The sequence below is a fragment of the Drosophila subpulchrella genome, unplaced genomic scaffold, assembly GCF_014743375.2.
Source record: "Drosophila subpulchrella strain 33 F10 #4 breed RU33 unplaced genomic scaffold, RU_Dsub_v1.1 Primary Assembly Seq387, whole genome shotgun sequence".
Taxonomy (NCBI): Eukaryota; Metazoa; Arthropoda; class Insecta; order Diptera; family Drosophilidae; genus Drosophila; species Drosophila subpulchrella.
Genome location: NW_023665608.1, coordinates 45,001 through 68,077, shown reverse-complemented (window position 1 = coordinate 68,077; position 23,077 = coordinate 45,001). Strand labels below are relative to the sequence as shown.

The window sequence follows — 23,077 nt, the reverse complement described above, 5'->3', positions numbered from 1 at the left end:
TAGTAGTTTTTTACCCCACGCACTACTGCGTGCCTGTTTACAGTACTAGTGCCAGCTATCACTAGGTTTATATATCATGTTTCAGTGATATATGGGTAAATTCTACCATTTATTCTTATGTATATGGCATTTCTATGCCATATTTATACAATCCATTCATATCTTAATGTATATTTATTATATTATACATTATTATGCCTTATAGGTATTATACCTATAAGCCATATCCATACGATTCATTCACTAGTGCCGCCCCTCACTAGGTTTATAATTGTTATATCATTGATATACAATTTATTTCTATATATATGGCATTTATATGCCATATCCATACAATGCATTCACATTTCAATGTATATTTACTTGTTATACATTATTATGCCTTATAGGTATTATACCTATAAGCCATATCCATACGATTCACTTATATAAATATATGTATATTTTTCTATACATAATTTTTTTTTACTTTTGTATGGTTTTCTATGCATATCCATAGTTTATATGGATATGCTTGGCGTTCTATATAGTATTGACAAATTCATATGCATAACATAAGTTTTGACCAATACGAGGAGGGGCCCGCCAACGACCACCTCCCTATAGTAGTTTTTTACCCCACGCACTATTGCGTGCCTGTTTACAGTACTAGTGCCAGCTATCACTAGGTTTATATATCGTGTTTCAGTGATATATGGGTAAATTCTACCATTTATTCTTATGTATATGGCATTTCTATGCCATATTTATACAATCCATTCATATCTTAATGTATATTTATTATATTATACATTATTATGCCTTATAGGTATTATACCTATAAGCCATATCCATACGATTCATTCACTAGTGCCGCCCCTCACTAGGTTTATAATTGTTATATCATTGATATACAATTTATTTCTATATATATGGCATTTATATGCCATATCCATACAATGCATTCACATTTCAATGTATATTTACTTGTTATACATTATTATGCCTTATAGGTATTATACCTATAAGCCATATCCATACGATTCACTTATATAAATATATGTATATTTTTCTATACATAATTTTTTTTTACTTTTGTATGGATTTCTATGCATATCCATAGTTTATATGGATATGCTTGGCGTTCTATATAGTATTGACAAATTCATATGCATAACATAAGTTTTGACCAATACGAGGAGGGGCCCGCCAACGACCACCTCCCTATAGTAGTTTTTTACCCCACGCACTATTGCGTGCCTGTTTACAGTACTAGTGCCAGCTATCACTAGGTTTATATATCGTGTTTCAGTGATATATGGGTAAATTCTACCATTTATTCTTATGTATATGGCATTTCTATGCCATATTTATACAATCCATTCATATCTTAATGTATATTTATTATATTATACATTATTATGCCTTATAGGTATTATACCTATAAGCCATATCCATACGATTCATTCACTAGTGCCGCCCCTCACTAGGTTTATAATTGTTATATCATTGATATACAATTTATTTCTATATATATGGCATTTATATGCCATATCCATACAATGCATTCACATTTCAATGTATATTTACTTGTTATACATTATTATGCCTTATAGGTATTATACCTATAAGCCATATCCATACGATTCACTTATATAAATATATGTATATTTTTCTATACATAATTTTTTTTTACTTTTGTATGGTTTTCTATGCATATCCATAGTTTATATGGATATGCTTGGCGTTCTATATAGTATTGACAAATTCATATGCATAACATAAGTTTTGACCAATACGAGGAGGGGCCCGCCAACGACCACCTCCCTATAGTAGTTTTTTACCCCACGCACTATTGCGTGCCTGTTTACAGTACTAGTGCCAGCTATCACTAGGTTTATATATCGTGTTTCAGTGATATATGGGTAAATTCTACCATTTATTCTTATGTATATGGCATTTCTATGCCATATTTATACAATCCATTCATATCTTAATGTATATTTATTATATTATACATTATTATGCCTTATAGGTATTATACCTATAAGCCATATCCATACGATTCATTCACTAGTGCCGCCCCTCACTAGGTTTATAATTGTTATATCATTGATATACAATTTATTTCTATATATATGGCATTTATATGCCATATCCATACAATGCATTCACATTTCAATGTATATTTACTTGTTATACATTATTATGCCTTATAGGTATTATACCTATAAGCCATATCCATACGATTCACTTATATAAATATATGTATATTTTTCTATACATAATTTTTTTTTACTTTTGTATGGATTTCTATGCATATCCATAGTTTATATGGATATGCTTGGCGTTCTATATAGTATTGACAAATTCATATGCATAACATAAGTTTTGACCAATACGAGGAGGGGCCCGCCAACGACCACCTCCCTATAGTAGTTTTTTACCCCACGCACTATTGCGTGCATGTTTACAGTACTAGTGCCAGCTATCATTAGGTTTATATATCGTGTTTCAGTGATATATGGGTAAATTCTACCATTTATTCTTATGTATGTATATGGCATTTCTATGCCATATTTATATAATTCATTCATATCTTAATTTATATTTATTATATTATACATTATTATGCCTTATAGGTATTATACCTATAAGCCATATCCATACGATTCATATACTAGTGCAGCCCCTCACTAGGTTTATATATCTCATTTTAATTATATATTGGTAAATTCTATTATTTATTCTTGTGTATATGGCACTTATATGCCGCCATATCTATAAAAATGCATTTATATTTCAATGTATATTTTCTATATTATACATTATTATGCCTTAAAAAGTTATTATACCTACCATAAGGCGATATCCATACGATTCATTTATATAAAAGATATATGTATAATTTTCTATACATAATTTTTTTTTATGAATATATGGGTTTCCTAAGCATATCCATATAATACATTTAGTTTTATATGGATTAGATTGGTCTTCTTTATTGTATTGCCAAACTCATATTGATAAAATAAGTTTTGAACAATAAGAGGATCAGCCGCCAACCAACCAACCACTGCTACCATTGGAGGAACATATACTTACTTTTTATATGTCCTCTTACTTGAATGGTCCTCTCTTTACTTGAAAATTTCATTACCATAGGAATCTATTTATACATGGAATATGATTTCCACTACTTTTTCGCGTCACTAATAATTAATATGACGATACAGACTTGCTACCATAACATAAGTCTTGAACAATAATAGGAGCAGCCGCCAACCAACCACCAACCAACCAACCACTGCTACCATTGATAGTAATTTTATATGTCCTCTTTAGTTGAATTTCAATACCATAGGAATATTTATACATGGAATATGTTTTGCCACTACTTTTTCGCGTCACTAATAATATGACGATACAGTCTTGCTACCATAACATAAGTTTTGAACAATAAGAGGAGCAGACACACCAACCAACCAACCGCGCTGCTACCATTATATATACTTATATTTATATAAGTCCTCTTTACTTGAATGGCCTCTTTACTTGAATTTCAATACCATAGGAATATTTATTTATACATGGAATATGTTTTGCCACTACTTTTTCGCGTCACTAATAATATGACGATATAGACTTGCTACCATAACATAAGTTTTGAACAATAAGAGGAGCAGACACCAACCAACCAACCGCTGCTACCATTGAATGAACCATATATACAAACTTTTATATATGTCCTCTTTACTTGAATTTTAATACCATAGGAATATTTATACATGGAATATGTTTGCCACTTTATCATCGCGTCACTAATAAGATGACGATACATTTTGTTTGTTCAATATTTACTTATATATTGATGTTTCCAATTTAGGTCTTTTATATTTCTTCTTCCCTACCTTACACACCACAAACAAAGTGGCGTGCGATGCTGCAAGCAAGCATAATGATTATGCCCGCTTGCAACATCTTTATTATCGAATCATCAAGCAAAGGATAAGCTTCAGTGGATCGCAGTATGGCAGCTGCTCAACCACTTACAACACCTTGCCTGTTACAAAAGTCGTTTACAATTGATTCTAGGCTTTGTCATTGTATTAAATAATGCTTTTATATGTAACTAGCGCGGCATCAGGTGATCAAAGATCCTCCCAATTTACTATGTTACAAATTACATTGGCATCACATCCATTGTCGTTTATAAAGTAAATTATAAACTTTAAATGGTTTAGAAGCCATACAATGCAAATTGCCCCTTATTTATCATTGCAGTCCAGCACGGATACGACCTTAGAGGCGTTCAGGCATAATCCAACGGACGTAGCGTCATACCACTGTTCGCTCGAACAAGTATTGTGCCATTGGTCCGTACCTGCGGTTCCTCTCGTACTACGCAGGAATGCTGTCGCAACAACGTTTTGTCATTAGTAGGGTAAAACTAACCTGTCTCACGACGGTCTAAACCCAGCTCACGTTCCCTTGCATGGGTGAACAATCCAACGCTTGGTGAATTTTGCTTCACAATGATAGGAAGAGCCGACATCGAAGGATCAAAAAGCGACGTCGCTATGAACGCTTGGCCGCCACAAGCCAGTTATCCCTATGGTAACTTTTCTGACACCTCTTGTTAAAAACTCTTTAAACCAAAAGGATCGATAGGCCGAGCTTTTGCTGTCCCTGTGTGTACTGAACACCGAGATCAAGTCAGCATTTGCCCTTTTGCTCTATGTGTGGTTTCTGTCCGCACTGAGCTGGCCTTGGGACACCTCCGTTATTATTTGAGAGATGTACCGCCCCAGTCAAACTCCCTACCTGGCAATGTCCTTGAATTGGATCATACCTGAGTAATTGGAGTTATACCAAATTTTCAAATCAAAAATACATAAATGCACCGTTTTATTAAAGAATTTGTTTGCGATTATATAACAAACTCGTGATACTTTGATCAAGAAGCTTGCATCAAAACCCAATACCATAAGATATAATAAATATATCCGTATAATGGCTAGGAAATGATACACGTTCCATTTAATCAAGTAAGTAAGGAAACAATAAGAGTAGTGGTATTTCATTGGCGATACCAAACCGAAGTCTAATATCTCCCACTTATTCTACACCTCTTATGTCTCCTTACACTGCCAGATTAGAGTCAAGCTCAAAAGGGTCTTCTTTCCCCGCTAATTATTCCAAGCCCGTTCCCTTGGCTGTGGTTTCGCTAGATAGTAGATAGGGACAGTAGGAATCTCGTTAATCCATTCATGCGCGTCACTAATTAGATGACGAGGCATTTGGCTACCTTAAGAGAGTCATAGTTACTCCCGCCGTTGACCCGCGCTTACTTGAATTTCTTCACTTTGACATTCAGAGCACTGGGCAGAAATCACATTGTGTCAACACCCGCTAGGGCCATCACAATGCTTTGTTTTAATTAGACAGTCGGATTCCCCAAGTCCGTGCCAGTTCTGAATTGATTGTTAATTGATAATCGTTATAATTAATAAGAACTAATTGGTTTAACCCAATTAGTATTCTTAAAAATTTTAGCAAGAAAGTTCCACAATTGGCTACGTAACTAAACTATCCGGGGAACAAGTGACCAACATAAATGCCAGACACTCTATTTACCCAGAACGAGCACATAAACCATGTTATTGTTTCCCAATCAAGCCCGACTATCTCAATCTTCAGAGCCAATCCTTATCCCGAAGTTACGGATCTAATTTGCCGACTTCCCTTACCTACATTATTCTATCGACTAGAGACTCTTCACCTTGGAGACCAGCTGCGGATATTGGTACGGCCTGTTGAGAAGTTTGCGTGTCCCCACCATAAATTTTCAAGGTCCGAGGAGAAAATATCGACACAACAGTATATGTCATGCTCTTCTAGCCCATCTACCATATCTCTCTGCGAAAGACTTCCATGGTAGTACGGCTATAAAACAGAAAAGAAAACTCTTCCGATATCTCTCGACGGCTTCTTTATGGTCGTTCCTGTTGCCAGGATGAGCACGAGGCCCATATTTAATAACAAACGGATACTCAACAGGTTACGGAATTGGAACCGTATTCCCTTTCGTTCAAAATTATTCAAGTATATTAATTAGCTTGATTTATATAATATAATTATATTTGTATGGCATTTGTGTTTTACTTGAAAATTTTCGGCTTTCGCCTTGAACTTAGGACCGACTAACTCGTGATCAACCACTGTTCACACGAAACCCTTCTCCACTTCAGTCCTCCAAGGTCTCATTCGATTATTTGCTACTACCACCAAGATCTGTACCAATGGCAGCTCCATGCAGGCTTACGCCAAACACTTCTACGCATACCATTGTACCTTCCTACTCACTAAAGTTTCAAAATTTATATCACAAGTAATATAAATCATCTACTTTAGCGGTAATGTATAGGTATACAACTTAAGCGCCATCCATTTTAAGGGCTAGTTGCTTCGGCAGGTGAGTTGTTACACACTCCTTAGCGGATTTCGACTTCCATGATCACCGTCCCTGCTGTTTTAAGCAACCAACGCCTTTCATGGTATCTGCATGAGTTGTTAATTTGGGCACCGTAACATTACGTTTGGTTCATCCCACAGCGCCAGTTCTGCTTACCAAAAGTGGCCCACTGGGCACATTATATCATAACCTTGAACTTCATATCAAGAAAGTTAAGGTTCTTACCCATTTAAAGTTTGAGAATAGGTTAAGATCGTTTCGACCCTAAGGCCTCTAATCATTCGCTTTACCAGATAAGATTATTTTATATAACATTAAAATGCACCAGCTATCCTGAGGGAAACTTCGGAAGGAACCAGCTACTAGATGGTTCGATTGGTCTTTCGCCCCTATACTCAATTCTGACAATCGATTTGCACGTCAGAACTGTTTCGGTCTTCCATCAGGGTTTCCCCTGACTTCAACCTGATCAAGTATAGTTCACCATCTTTCGGGTCACAGCATATATGCTCAAGGTACGTTCCAGTTAGAGGCATAAATAATATAAATATCATTATACATAACTATATAGAACGCCCCGGGATTGTGTTAATTAGCTATAAATAGTTAAAAAAACTAATCCCATTATTAGTCAAGTTAATTACGCTATTAGGTTTATATCCCAATAACTTGCACATATGTTAGACTCCTTGGTCCGTGTTTCAAGACGGGTCCCGAAGGTATCCTGAATCTTTCGCATTGTTAATCATACAAGTGCATATAATAAACACAAAAATCAATGATAATTATGCCATTATATAATTCCGAAAAATTAACGCACTGTATTCATATAAATCTATCAGCACTTTATCAAATTAATAACATTTATTCTGTGTTAAAATGCAAGCAAATTAATTTGAATAAACTATAAGTTATATTTTATGATAAATTTTGTATGCTAATAGATTACAATGTCCTTATATGGAAAAAATGCACACTATTATCATAATATTGTTTAAATATTACAATTTTAATGATGAATTTTCCATAACGGATATTCAGGTTCATCGGGCTTAACCTCTAAGCAGTTTCACGTACTGTTTAACTCTCTATTCAGAGTTCTTTTCAACTTTCCCTCACGGTACTTGTTTACTATCGGTCTCATGGTTATATTTAGTTTTAGATGGAGTTTACCACCCACTTAGTGCTGCACTATCAAGCAACACGACTCTTTGGAAACATCATCTAGTAATCATTAACGTTATACGGGCCTGGCACCCTCTATGGGTAAATGGCCTCATTTAAGAAGGACTTAAATCGTTAATTTCTCATACTAGAATATTGACGCTCCATACACTGCATCTCACATTTGCCATATAGACAAAGTGACTTAGTGCTGAACTGATTTCTTTTCGCTCGCCGCTACTAAGAAAATCCTGGTTAGTTTCTTTTCCTCCCCTAATTAATATGCTTAAATTCAGGGGGTAGTCCCATATGAGTTGAGGTTGTGTATAACTTTTTTTGCAATTAATTCTTTATATATAATGATAAAACATTTTATTAAATTCGTTATATATTTTATATATTTGTATGGCATTTGTTTGGTCTAACGAATCAACGAAGAATAATAATATTGTCAACGGCTTTCTATTTACTAATCTTTAATAAGAGACAATTCTAGATAAATTTTTTATGCTAGACATTTCTCAGTATTATTTGATTGAAAAAGAAAATATTTCTCTTCGTTTTTCACATTCAAATTATTTACTAATGTGAGATAATGTTTTTCATATATTTGTTAATATTATGAATAATATAATAATTAAATTATTATTATCCAATAATATACCATATGCTTATAAAATTTCATTATAAAATTTATATAAACAACTTAATTAGCATAGTCTTACAACCCTCAACCATATGTAGTCCAAGCAGCACTATAAAATTAATTAAAGTACATAACAGCATGGACTGCGATATGCGTTCAAAATGTCGATGTTCATGTGTCCTGCAGTTCACACGATGACGCACAGTTTGCTGCGTTCTTCATCGACCCATGAGCCGAGTGATCCACCGCTTAGAGTTTTATATATTGGTTTGGTAATTTTGTCATATATGTTTTTATTGAAAGAAATTAAAAATACACCATTTTACTGGCATATATCAATTCCTTCAATAAATTGATTTTTATACCTAAAACGAATGCTGCGAAATGTCTTAGTTTCATATAACCAATAATATATCAAGTATTTTTTAAATGGCATTTACGGTATTAATACTTTTTTTTAGCGATATATATTGAAATTTATATAAAACATTAACCTGTAATAATCAGGTACAACATTGTACATTTTAGGTTGTTGCATTATCCAATGTATGCGCATAACTGAGATGAACAATACATATCGCAACGCGTGTATATTATGGTCCATATACACACAGTGTTTTATTAATTAATTGCATTTAATATACAATATAATAATAATATTAAATAAATTTAATAATTTCGATTTGCTTGTTCGAATTTGTTATTTGTTTGCTTTTGCTTATTTATTTATCTCTTATTTAATGCAATAATATATTTATTATTACAATTATTATTTCGATTTGCTTGTTCGAAATTTTATATTTGATCTATAAAAGATCATATTTTTGGCAATTTATATTTTATTTGTATTACTATAATATATTATATTATTATAATAAAAACAAATTTTTTTATTAACGGTAAGGATATTAAACAATAATGATCCTTCCGCAGGTTCACCTACGGAAACCTTGTTACGACTTTTACTTCCTCTAAATAATCAAGTTCGGTCAACTTTTGCGAAACAACCGTAACACACAAGGCGTCACAGTGATCACGTCCGGAGACCTCACTAAATAATTCAATCGGTAGTAGCGACGGGCGGTGTGTACAAAGGGCAGGGACGTAATCAATGCGAGTTAATGACTCACACTTACTGGGAATTCCAAGTTCATGTGAACAGTTTCAGTTCACAATCCCAAGCATGAAAGTGGTTCAGCGGTTTACCCGGACCTCTCGGTCTAGGAAATACACGTTGATACTTTCATTGTAGCGCGCGTGCAGCCCAGGACATCTAAGGGCATCACAGACCTGTTATTGCTCAATCTCATTATTGCTAGACGCAATTTGTCCATTTAAGAAGCTAGTGTCCTTATAATGGGACAAACCAACAGGTACGGCTCCACTTATATAAACACATTCAAACACAATAAACATTTTACTGCCACCATGAATGAAGGCTATATAAGCTTCAACACCATAATCCTGAAGATATCTATTTAATATATTTGAGTCTCGTTCGTTATCGGAATTAACCAGACAAATCACTCCACGAACTAAGAACGGCCATGCACCACCACCCATAGATTCGAGAAAGAGCTATCAATCTGTCTTACACACTTATGTTCGGACCTGGTAAGTTTTCCCGTGTTGAGTCAAATTAAGCCGCAGGCTCCACTCCTGGTGGTGCCCTTCCGTCAATTCCTTTAAGTTTCAGCTTTGCAACCATACTTCCCCCGGAGCCCAAAAGCTTTGGTTTCCCGGGAAGCGACTGAGAGAGCCATAAAAGTAGCTACACCCAATTGCTAGCTGGCATCGTTTATGGTTAGAACTAGGGCGGTATCTGATCGCCTTCGAACCTCTAACTTTCGTTCTTGATTAATGAAAACATCTTTGGCAAATGCTTTCGCTTAAGTTAGTCTTACGACGGTCCAAGAATTTCACCTCTCGCGTCGTAATACTAATGCCCCCAAACTGCTTCTATTAATCATTACCTCTTGATCTGAAAACCAATGAAAGCAGAACAGAGGTCTTATTTCATTATCCCATGCACAGAATATTCAGGCATTTGAAGCCTGCTTTAAGCACTCTAATTTGTTCAAAGTAATTGTACCGGCCCACAATAACACTCGTTTAAGAGCACTAATGCAGGTTTTTAAATAGGAGGAACATATGAAAAAATACAAGTATCTAAGCACATGTAAGAACTCCACCGGTAATACGCTTACATACATAAAGGTATAGTACTAACCACAATTGTAAGTTGTACTACCCGTATGAAGCACAAGTTCAACTACGAACGTTTTAACCGCAACAACTTTAATATACGCTATTGGAGCTGGAATTACCGCGGCTGCTGGCACCAGACTTGCCCTCCAATTGGTCCTTGTTAAAGGATTTAAAGTGTACTCATTCCAATTACAGGGCCTCGGATATGAGTCCTGTATTGTTATTTTTCGTCACTACCTCCCCGAGCTGGGAGTGGGTAATTTACGCGCCTGCTGCCTTCCTTAGATGTGGTAGCCGTTTCTCAGGCTCCCTCTCCGGAATCGAACCCTGATTCCCCGTTACCCGTTGCAACCATGGTAGTCCTAGATACTACCATCAAAAGTTGATAGGGCAGACATTTGAAAGATCTGTCGTCGGTACAAGACCATACGATCTGCATGTTATCTAGAGTTCAACCAATATAACGATCTTGCGATCGCTTGGTTTTAGCCTAATAAAAGCACATGTCCCATAAGGTTCATGTTTTAATTGCATGTATTAGCTCTAGAATTACCACAGTTATCCAAGTAACTGTTAACGATCTAAGGAACCATAACTGATATAATGAGCCTTTTGCGGTTTCACTTTTAATTCGTGTGTACTTAGACATGCATGGCTTAATCTTTGAGACAAGCATATAACTACTGGCAGGATCAACCAGAATAATGTTTTTATTCATATTTCATTCATATTTTTGAATAGAAATTAGCAATATAAATTTTATAGATTGTTTTCTATCGACGAATACGGCCATTTTTATATAGCATTCGTATACGTTTGTTGTTTTCACAATATATACTTGTTCCGCCACTAATAATAACAAGTTTTTTAATTATTGATGTTAAAAACACAATATTTTTTTTCGTAATACGTAATAATTTTCTTTATATTTGCATATTTCATTCTAAAATATCTTTTTTGTTCGACATACGTCATTATTGTATCCACACATGTACAATTTTTGTTTAACCAATATAAAATATTGAATTAAATCATTTGTATTTTGATGATAAATTTAAAATTTATCTGTATATATTCATATAAGACTCTTTGGTAATATATAATATAAAACCGAGCGCATATATGATATGTACGTTAGAAAAAATAATATATATATATATTATTTTCTTTTAATATAGGGACACCTCTTTTAATTTATCCCCGCAGGGAATTATCACATAACTCAGTATGTGATAATGGCAGACCAATATACATATATATCAAGATTATCAATACAAAATATATATCATTATTAGCCTGCCTCAATTGTAATTATTTATTTGGATTAACGATAAAGTTCGGAAACAATTTGTTATTCTATGTATAATAGAAACCTTGGCCTTTGTTTCAACATTATTATCTTTGGGCTTAAAATATTAACCGTGGAGCCAAGTCTCATATTCATAAATGAATAAAGAAACAAATTTGACGGATTAATATCTTCTCTACCGACAGACAGTATTTTGTCACGTCAATAGTAGATGGCCGGCCCATTGACCATCCTATAGTAGTTTTTGGACCCAATATCTTTAATTCGGGTATTTTCAATTGTCTTTGCCAATCAACCGTTTGGTACTCTCTCATATAATAAGAGAATACACATATAATTCCATTATATGGATATATCTTCATTATTTTATTTGCTACATCACCCTATAATAGTTTTTGAACCCGTCAACTTCAATTCGGGTATTTTCAATTGTCTTTGCCAACCATTTATATGGTATTCTCTATTATAATAAGAGAATACTAGTGTATATCCATTATATGGATATATCATCTTCATATTATTTGCTACACCACCCTATAGTAGTTTTTGAACCCATCATCTGCAATTCGGGTATTTTCAATTGTCTTTGCCAACCAACTATACGGTATTCTCTCTTATAATAAGAGAATACAAGTATATTTTCATTATATGGATATAATGCCATTTATTTTTCAATATCCATATAATTCATTTAGTTTTGTATGTACAAAACAAGTTTTCTTTATAGTATTGACAAAATCATATGTTTACGCATAACATAAGTTTTGACCAATACGAGGAGGGGCCCGCCAACGACCACCTCCCTATAGTAGTTTTTTACCCCACGCACTATTGCGTGCATGTTTACAGTACTAGTGCCAGCTATCATTAGGTTTATATATCGTGTTTCAGTGATATATGGGTAAATTCTACCATTTATTCTTATGTATATGGCATTTCTATGCCATATTTATATAATTCATTCATATCTTAATTTATATTTATTATATTATACATTATTATGCCTTATAGGTATTATACCTATAAGCCATATCCATACGATTCATATACTAGTGCAGCCCCTCACTAGGTTTATATATCTCATTTTAATTATATATTGGTAAATTCTATTATTTATTCTTGTGTATATGGCACTTATATGCCGCCATATCTATAAAAATGCATTTATATTTCAATGTATATTTTCTATATTATACATTATTATGCCTTAAAAAGTTATTATACCTACCATAAGGCGATATCCATACGATTCATTTATATAAAAGATATATGTATAATTTTCTATACATAATTTTTTTTTATGAATATATGGGTTTCCTAAGCATATCCATATAATACATTTAGTTTTATATGGATTAGATTGGTCTTCTTTATTGTATTGCCAAACTCATATTGATAAAATAAGTTTTGAACAATAAGAGGATCAGCCGCCAACCAACCAACCACTGCTACCATTGGAGGAACATATACTTACTTTTTATATGTCCTCTTACTTGAATGGTCCTCTCTTTACTTGAAAATTTCATTACCATAGGAATCTATTTATACATGGAATATGATTTCCACTACTTTTTCGCGTCACTAATAATTAATATGACGATACAGACTTGCTACCATAACATAAGTCTTGAACAATAATAGGAGCAGCCGCCAACCAACCACCAACCAACCAACCACTGCTACCATTGATAGTAATTTTATATGTCCTCTTTAGCTTGAATTTCAATACCATAGGAATATTTATACATGGAATATGTTTTGCCACTACTTTTTCGCGTCACTAATAATATGACGATACAGTCTTGCTACCATAACATAAGTTTTGAACAATAAGAGGAGCAGACACACCAACCAACCAACCGCGCTGCTACCATTATATATACTTATATTTATATAAGTCCTCTTTACTTGAATGGCCTCTTTACTTGAATTTCAATACCATAGGAATATTTATTTATACATGGAATATGTTTTGCCACTACTTTTTCGCGTCACTAATAATATGACGATATAGACTTGCTACCATAACATAAGTTTTGAACAATAAGAGGAGCAGACACCAACCAACCAACCGCTGCTACCATTGAATGAACCATATATACAAACTTTTATATATGTCCTCTTTACTTGAATTTTAATACCATAGGAATATTTATACATGGAATATGTTTGCCACTTTATCATCGCGTCACTAATAAGATGACGATACATTTTGTTTGTTCAATATTTACTTATATATTGATGTTTCCAATTTAGGTCTTTTATATTTCTTCTTCCCTACCTTACACACCACAAACAAAGTGGCGTGCGATGCTGCAAGCAAGCATAATGATTATGCCCGCTTTGCAACATCTTTATTATCGAATCATCAAGCAAAGGATAAGCTTCAGTGGATCGCAGTATGGCAGCTGCTCAACCACTTACAACACCTTGCCTGTTACAAAAGTCGTTTACAATTGATTCTAGGCTTTGTCATTGTATTAAATAATGCTTTTATATGTAACTAGCGCGGCATCAGGTGATCAAAGATCCTCCCAATTTACTATGTTACAAATTACATTGGCATCACATCCATTGTCGTTTATAAAGTAAATTATAAACTTTAAATGGTTTAGAAGCCATACAATGCAAATTGCCCCTTATTTATCATTGCAGTCCAGCACGGATACGACCTTAGAGGCGTTCAGGCATAATCCAACGGACGTAGCGTCATACCACTGTTCGCTCGAACAAGTATTGTGCCATTGGTCCGTACCTGCGGTTCCTCTCGTACTACGCAGGAATGCTGTCGCAACAACGTTTTGTCATTAGTAGGGTAAAACTAACCTGTCTCACGACGGTCTAAACCCAGCTCACGTTCCCTTGCATGGGTGAACAATCCAACGCTTGGTGAATTTTGCTTCACAATGATAGGAAGAGCCGACATCGAAGGATCAAAAAGCGACGTCGCTATGAACGCTTGGCCGCCACAAGCCAGTTATCCCTATGGTAACTTTTCTGACACCTCTTGTTAAAAACTCTTTAAACCAAAAGGATCGATAGGCCGAGCTTTTGCTGTCCCTGTGTGTACTGAACACCGAGATCAAGTCAGCATTTGCCCTTTTGCTCTATGTGTGGTTTCTGTCCGCACTGAGCTGGCCTTGGGACACCTCCGTTATTATTTGAGAGATGTACCGCCCCAGTCAAACTCCCTACCTGGCAATGTCCTTGAATTGGATCATACCTGAGTAATTGGAGTTATACCAAATTTTCAAATCAAAAATACATAAATGCACCGTTTTATTAAAGAATTTGTTTGCGATTATATAACAAACTCGTGATACTTTGATCAAGAAGCTTGCATCAAAACCCAATACCATAAGATATAATAAATATATCCGTATAATGGCTAGGAAATGATACACGTTCCATTTAATCAAGTAAGTAAGGAAACAATAAGAGTAGTGGTATTTCATTGGCGATACCAAACCGAAGTCTAATATCTCCCACTTATTCTACACCTCTTATGTCTCCTTACACTGCCAGATTAGAGTCAAGCTCAAAAGGGTCTTCTTTCCCCGCTAATTATTCCAAGCCCGTTCCCTTGGCTGTGGTTTCGCTAGATAGTAGATAGGGACAGTAGGAATCTCGTTAATCCATTCATGCGCGTCACTAATTAGATGACGAGGCATTTGGCTACCTTAAGAGAGTCATAGTTACTCCCGCCGTTGACCCGCGCTTACTTGAATTTCTTCACTTTGACATTCAGAGCACTGGGCAGAAATCACATTGTGTCAACACCCGCTAGGGCCATCACAATGCTTTGTTTTAATTAGACAGTCGGATTCCCCAAGTCCGTGCCAGTTCTGAATTGATTGTTAATTGATAATCGTTATAATTAATAAGAACTAATTGGTTTAACCCAATTAGTATTCTTAAAAATTTTAGCAAGAAAGTTCCACAATTGGCTACGTAACTAAACTATCCGGGGAACAAGTGACCAACATAAATGCCAGACACTCTATTTACCCAGAACGAGCACATAAACCATGTTATTGTTTCCCAATCAAGCCCGACTATCTCAATCTTCAGAGCCAATCCTTATCCCGAAGTTACGGATCTAATTTGCCGACTTCCCTTACCTACATTATTCTATCGACTAGAGACTCTTCACCTTGGAGACCAGCTGCGGATATTGGTACGGCCTGTTGAGAAGTTTGCGTGTCCCCACCATAAATTTTCAAGGTCCGAGGAGAAAATATCGACACAACAGTATATGTCATGCTCTTCTAGCCCATCTACCATATCTCTCTGCGAAAGACTTCCATGGTAGTACGGCTATAAAACAGAAAAGAAAACTCTTCCGATATCTCTCGACGGCTTCTTTATGGTCGTTCCTGTTGCCAGGATGAGCACGAGGCCCATATTTAATAACAAACGGATACTCAACAGGTTACGGAATTGGAACCGTATTCCCTTTCGTTCAAAATTATTCAAGTATATTAATTAGCTTGATTTATATAATATAATTATATTTGTATGGCATTTGTGTTTTACTTGAAAATTTTCGGCTTTCGCCTTGAACTTAGGACCGACTAACTCGTGATCAACCACTGTTCACACGAAACCCTTCTCCACTTCAGTCCTCCAAGGTCTCATTCGATTATTTGCTACTACCACCAAGATCTGTACCAATGGCAGCTCCATGCAGGCTTACGCCAAACACTTCTACGCATACCATTGTACCTTCCTACTCACTAAAGTTTCAAAATTTATATCACAAGTAATATAAATCATCTACTTTAGCGGTAATGTATAGGTATACAACTTAAGCGCCATCCATTTTAAGGGCTAGTTGCTTCGGCAGGTGAGTTGTTACACACTCCTTAGCGGATTTCGACTTCCATGATCACCGTCCTGCTGTTTTAAGCAACCAACGCCTTTCATGGTATCTGCATGAGTTGTTAATTTGGGCACCGTAACATTACGTTTGGTTCATCCCACAGCGCCAGTTCTGCTTACCAAAAGTGGCCCACTGGGCACATTATATCATAACCTTGAACTTCATATCAAGAAAGTTAAGGTTCTTACCCATTTAAAGTTTGAGAATAGGTTAAGATCGTTTCGACCCTAAGGCCTCTAATCATTCGCTTTACCAGATAAGATTATTTTATATAACATTAAAATGCACCAGCTATCCTGAGGGAAACTTCGGAAGGAACCAGCTACTAGATGGTTCGATTGGTCTTTCGCCCCTATACTCAATTCTGACAATCGATTTGCACGTCAGAACTGTTTCGGTCTTCCATCAGGGTTTCCCCTGACTTCAACCTGATCAAGTATAGTTCACCATCTTTCGGGTCACAGCATATATGCTCAAGGTACGTTCCAGTTAGAGGCATAAATAATATAAATATCATTATACATAACTATATAGAACGCCCCGGGATTGTGTTAATTAGCTATAAATAGTTAAAAAACTAATCCCATTATTAGTCAAGTTAATTACGCTATTAGGTTTATATCCCAATAACTTGCACATATGTTAGACTCCTTGGTCCGTGTTTCAAGACGGGTCCCGAAGGTATCCTGAATCTTTCGCATTGTTAATCATACAAGTGCATATAATAAACACAAAAATCAATGATAATTATGCCATTATATAATTCCGAAAAATTAACGCACTGTATTCATATAAATCTATCAGCACTTTATCAAATTAATAACATTTATTCTGTGTTAAAATGCAAGCAAATTAATTTGAATAAACTATAAGTTATATTTTATGATAAATTTTGTATGCTAATAGATTACAATGTCCTTATATGGAAAAAATGCACACTATTATCATAATATTGTTTAAATATTACAATTTTAATGATGAATTTTCCATAACGGATATTCAGGTTCATCGGGCTTAACCTCTAAGCAGTTTCACGTACTGTTTAACTCTCTATTCAGAGTTCTTTTCAACTTTCCCTCACGGTACTTGTTTACTATCGGTCTCATGGTTATATTTAGTTTTAGATGGAGTTTACCACCCACTTAGTGCTGCACTATCAAGCAACACGACTCTTTGGAAACATCATCTAGTAATCATTAACGTTATACGGGCCTGGCACCCTCTATGGGTAAATGGCCTCATTTAAGAAGGACTTAAATCGTTAATTTCTCATACTAGAATATTGACGCTCCATACACTGCATCTCACATTTGCCATATAGACAAAGTGACTTAGTGCTGAACTGATTTCTTTTCGCTCGCCGCTACTAAGAAAATCCTGGTTAGTTTCTTTTCCTCCCCTAATTAATATGCTTAAATTCAGGGGGTAGTCCCATATGAGTTGAGGTTGTGTATAACTTTTTTTGCAATTAATTCTTTATATATAATGATAAAACATTTTATTAAATTCGTTATATATTTTATATATTTGTATGGCATTTGTTTGGTCTAACGAATCAACGAAGAATAATAATATTGTCAACGGCTTTCTATTTACTAATCTTTAATAAGAGACAATTCTAGATAAATTTTTTATGCTAGACATTTCTCAGTATTATTTGATTGAAAAAGAAAATATTTCTCTTCGTTTTTCACATTCAAATTATTTACTAATGTGAGATAATGTTTTTCATATATTTGTTAATATTATGAATAATATAATAATTAAATTATTATTATCCAATAATATACCATATGCTTATAAAATTTCATTATAAAATTTATATAAACAACTTAATTAGCATAGTCTTACAACCCTCAACCATATGTAGTCCAAGCAGCACTATAAAATTAATTAAAGTACATAACAGCATGGACTGCGATATGCGTTCAAAATGTCGATGTTCATGTGTCCTGCAGTTCACACGATGACGCACAGTTTGCTGCGTTCTTCATCGACCCATGAGCCGAGTGATCCACCGCTTAGAGTTTTATATATTGGTTTGGTAATTTTGTCATATATGTTTTTATTGAAAGAAATTAAAAATACACCATTTTACTGGCATATATCAATTCCTTCAATAAATTGATTTTTATACCTAAAACGAATGCTGCGAAATGTCTTAGTTTCATATAACCAATAATATATCAAGTATTTTTTAAATGGCATTTACGGTATTAATACTTTTTTTTAGCGATATATATTGAAATTTATATAAAACATTAACCTGTAATAATCAGGTACAACATTGTACATTTTAGGTTGTTTTATTAAAGAATTTGTTTGCGATTATATAACAAACTCGTGATACTTTGATCAAGAAGCTTGCATCAAAACCCAATACCATAAGATATAATAAATATATCCGTATAATGGCTAGGAAATGATACACGTTCCATTTAATCAAGTAAGTAAGGAAACAATAAGAGTAGTGGTATTTCATTGGCGATACCAAACCGAAGTCTAAATTCTCCCACTTATTCTACACCTCTTATGTCTCCTTACACTGCCAGATTAGAGTCAAGCTCAAAAGGGTCTTCTTTCCCCCGCTAATTATTCCAAGCCCGTTCCCTTGGCTGTGGTTTCGCTAGATAGTAGATAGGGACAGTAGGAATCTCGTTAATCCATTCATGCGCGTCACTAATTAGATGACGAGGCATTTGGCTACCTTAAGAGAGTCATAGTTACTCCCGCCGTTGACCCGCGCTTACTTGAATTTCTTCACTTTGACATTCAGAGCACTGGGCAGAAATCACATTGTGTCAACACCCGCTAGGGCCATCACAATGCTTTGTTTTAATTAGACAGTCGGATTCCCCAAGTCCGTGCCAGTTCTGAATTGATTGTTAATTGATAATCGTTATAATTAATAAGAACTAATTGGTTTAACCCAATTAGTATTCTTAAAAATTTTAGCAAGAAAGTTCCACAATTGGCTACGTAACTAAACTATCCGGGGAACAAGTGACCAACATAAATGCCAGACACTCTATTTACCCAGAACGAGCACATAAACCATGTTATTGTTTCCCAATCAAGCCCGACTATCTCAATCTTCAGAGCCAATCCTTATCCCGAAGTTACGGATCTAATTTGCCGACTTCCCTTACCTACATTATTCTATCGACTAGAGACTCTTCACCTTGGAGACCAGCTGCGGATATTGGTACGGCCTGTTGAGAAGTTTGCGTGTCCCCACCATAAATTTTCAAGGTCCGAGGAGAAAATATCGACACAACAGTATATGTCATGCTCTTCTAGCCCATCTACCATATCTCTCTGCGAAAGACTTCCATGGTAGTACGGCTATAAAACAGAAAAGAAAACTCTTCCGATATCTCTCGACGGCTTCTTTATGGTCGTTCCTGTTGCCAGGATGAGCACGAGGCCCATATTTAATAACAAACGGATACTCAACAGGTTACGGAATTGGAACCGTATTCCCTTTCGTTCAAAATTATTCAAGTATATTAATTAGCTTGATTTATATATAATATAATTATATTTGTATGGCATTTGTGTTTTACTTGAAAATTTTCGGCTTTCGCCTTGAACTTAGGACCGACTAACTCGTGATCAACCACTGTTCACACGAAACCCTTCTCCACTTCAGTCCTCCAAGGTCTCATTCGATTATTTGCTACTACCACCAAGATCTGTACCAATGGCAGCTCCATGCAGGCTTACGCCAAACACTTCTACGCATACCATTGTACCTTCCTACTCACTAAAGTTTCAAAATTTATATCACAAGTAATATAAATCATCTACTTTAGCGGTAATGTATAGGTATACAACTTAAGCGCCATCCATTTTAAGGGCTAGTTGCTTCGGCAGGTGAGTTGTTACACACTCCTTAGCGGATTTCGACTTCCATGATCACCGTCCTGCTGTTTTAAGCAACCAACGCCTTTCATGGTATCTGCATGAGTTGTTAATTTGGGCACCGTAACATTACGTTTGGTTCATCCCACAGCGCCAGTTCTGCTTACCAAAAGTGGCCCACTGGGCACATTATATCATAACCTTGAACTTCATATCAAGAAAGTTAAGGTTCTTACCCATTTAAAGTTTGAGAATAGGTTAAGATCGTTTCGACCCTAAGGCCTCTAATCATTCGCTTTACCAGATAAGATTATTTTATATAACATTAAAATGCACCAGCTATCCTGAGGGAAACTTCGGAAGGAACCAGCTACTAGATGGTTCGATTGGTCTTTCGCCCCTATACTCAATTCTGACAATCGATTTGCACGTCAGAACTGTTTCGGTCTTCCATCAGGGTTTCCCCTGACTTCAACCTGATCAAGTATAGTTCACCATCTTTCGGGTCACAGCATATATGCTCAAGGTACGTTCCAGTTAGAGGCATAAATAATATAAATATCATTATACATAACTATATAGAACGCCCCGGGATTGTGTTAATTAGCTATAAATAGTTAAAAAACTAATCCCATTATTAGTCAAGTTAATTACGCTATTAGGTTTATATCCCAATAACTTGCACATATGTTAGACTCCTTGGTCCGTGTTTCAAGACGGGTCCCGAAGGTATCCTGAATCTTTCGCATTGTTAATCATACAAGTGCATATAATAAACACAAAAATCAATGATAATTATGCCATTATATAATTCCGAAAAATTAACGCACTGTATTCATATAAATCTATCAGCACTTTATCAAATTAATAACATTTATTCTGTGTTAAAATGCAAGCAAATTAATTTGAATAAACTATAAGTTATATTTTATGATAAATTTTGTATGCTAATAGATTACAATGTCCTTATATGGAAAAAATGCACACTATTATCATAATATTGTTTAAATATTACAATTTTAATGATGAATTTTCCATAACGGATATTCAGGTTCATCGGGCTTAACCTCTAAGCAGTTTCACGTACTGTTTAACTCTCTATTCAGAGTTCTTTTCAACTTTCCCTCACGGTACTTGTTTACTATCGGTCTCATGGTTATATTTAGTTTTAGATGGAGTTTACCACCCACTTAGTGCTGCACTATCAAGCAACACGACTCTTTGGAAACATCATCTAGTAATCATTAACGTTATACGGGCCTGGCACCCTCTATGGGTAAATGGCCTCATTTAAGAAGGACTTAAATCGTTAATTTCTCATACTAGAATATTGACGCTCCATACACTGCATCTCACATTTGCCATATAGACAAAGTGACTTAGTGCTGAACTGATTTCTTTTCGCTCGCCGCTACTAAGAAAATCCTGGTTAGTTTCTTTTCCTCCCCTAATTAATATGCTTAAATTCAGGGGGTAGTCCCATATGAGTTGAGGTTGTGTATAACTTTTTTTGCAATTAATTCTTTATATATAATGATAAAACATTTTATTAAATTCGTTATATATTTTATATATTTGTATGGCATTTGTTTGGTCTAACGAATCAACGAAGAATAATAATATTGTCAACGGCTTTCTATTTACTAATCTTTAATAAGAGACAATTCTAGATAAATTTTTTATGCTAGACATTTCTCAGTATTATTTGATTGAAAAAGAAAATATTTCTCTTCGTTTTTCACATTCAAATTATTTACTAATGTGAGATAATGTTTTTCATATATTTGTTAATATTATGAATAATATAATAATTAAATTATTATTATCCAATAATATACCATATGCTTATAAAATTTCATTATAAAATTTATATAAACAACTTAATTAGCATAGTCTTACAACCCTCAACCATATGTAGTCCAAGCAGCACTATAAAATTAATTAAAGTACATAACAGCATGGACTGCGATATGCGTTCAAAATGTCGATGTTCATGTGTCCTGCAGTTCACACGATGACGCACAGTTTGCTGCGTTCTTCATCGACCCATGAGCCGAGTGATCCACCGCTTAGAGTTTTATATATTGGTTTGGTAATTTTGTCATATATGTTTTTATTGAAAGAAATTAAAAATACACCATTTTACTGGCATATATCAATTCCTTCAATAAATTGATTTTTATACCTAAAACGAATGCTGCGAAATGTCTTAGTTTCATATAACCAATAATATATCAAGTATTTTTTAAATGGCATTTACGGTATTAATACTTTTTTTTAGCGATATATATTGAAATTTATATAAAACATTAACCTGTAATAATCAGGTACAACATTGTACATTTTAGGTTGTTGCATTATCCAATGTATGCGCATAACTGAGATGAACAATACATATCGCAACGCGTGTATATTATGGTCCATATACACACAGTGTTTTATTAATTAATTGCATTTAATATACAATATAATAATAATATTAAATAAATTTAATAATTTCGATTTGCTTGTTCGAATTTGTTATTTGTTTGCTTTTGCTTATTTATTTAT

General features: G+C 34.7%; 6 non-coding genes across 6 annotated transcripts; all 6 read right to left on the bottom strand.

Annotated features, from left to right (window-relative positions):
- Positions 1-3,968: 3,968 nt before the first annotated feature.
- On the bottom strand, positions 3,969-7,941 carry LOC119561958. Its single transcript, XR_005221564.1, has one exon. It is a non-coding gene; the product is annotated as a large subunit ribosomal RNA (ribosomal RNA).
- A 401-nt stretch (positions 7,942-8,342) lies between these two features.
- On the bottom strand, positions 8,343-8,521 carry LOC119561909. Its single transcript, XR_005221518.1, has one exon. It is a non-coding gene; the product is annotated as a 5.8S ribosomal RNA (ribosomal RNA).
- Positions 8,522-9,180: 659 nt separating this feature from the next.
- Positions 9,181-11,175, bottom strand: LOC119561927. Its single transcript, XR_005221535.1, has one exon. It is a non-coding gene; the product is annotated as a small subunit ribosomal RNA (ribosomal RNA).
- Positions 11,176-14,141: 2,966 nt separating this feature from the next.
- Positions 14,142-18,112, bottom strand: LOC119561948. The gene has a single exon (XR_005221555.1). It is a non-coding gene; the product is annotated as a large subunit ribosomal RNA (ribosomal RNA).
- A 401-nt stretch (positions 18,113-18,513) lies between these two features.
- LOC119561954 lies at positions 18,514-18,692 on the bottom strand. Its single transcript, XR_005221561.1, has one exon. It is a non-coding gene; the product is annotated as a 5.8S ribosomal RNA (ribosomal RNA).
- Positions 18,693-22,425: 3,733 nt separating this feature from the next.
- Positions 22,426-22,604, bottom strand: LOC119561943. Its single transcript, XR_005221550.1, has one exon. It is a non-coding gene; the product is annotated as a 5.8S ribosomal RNA (ribosomal RNA).
- Positions 22,605-23,077: the final 473 nt, after the last annotated feature.